This window comes from Indicator indicator, chromosome 21, assembly GCF_027791375.1.
Source record: "Indicator indicator isolate 239-I01 chromosome 21, UM_Iind_1.1, whole genome shotgun sequence".
Taxonomy (NCBI): Eukaryota; Metazoa; Chordata; class Aves; order Piciformes; family Indicatoridae; genus Indicator; species Indicator indicator.
In genome coordinates, this window is record NC_072030.1 from 3,729,241 (window position 1) to 3,729,636 (window position 396).

The following is a 396-nucleotide window of genomic DNA, read 5'->3' on the forward strand; positions in this document are numbered from 1 at the left end:
TTTATAAAATATGTGACGTTGTCATTTCAGGATTACTCCAGTCAAAGGGATATGAGCAAGCCGTTTGTGAACAATCCTGAAACCGTTGCTGCTGGACCCAGTGAAGGTGCGGGGGTTGTAAGAATCAGCCCTGAAAATGCCCCGCAGAACGCCCCATCGCAAGCCCCTGCCGCTGTGGCCAGGCTTCCGAGATCGCTCTCTAATGACAGCAAACCCCTTCCCTCCGAAGAAGCTAAACCAAATGATTATGAGAGGACCAAAGTCGGGATCTGCAAGCTCAGCAGCACCCCGGTGCAAGCCAACTCCACCCTCGGGAGGGAATCTGTGGAAACATTTCCATGCAAGCACACCCCTGGGGCAGGGGCCACCGGGCAAGCTGCTATCCCCCAGTGCAAA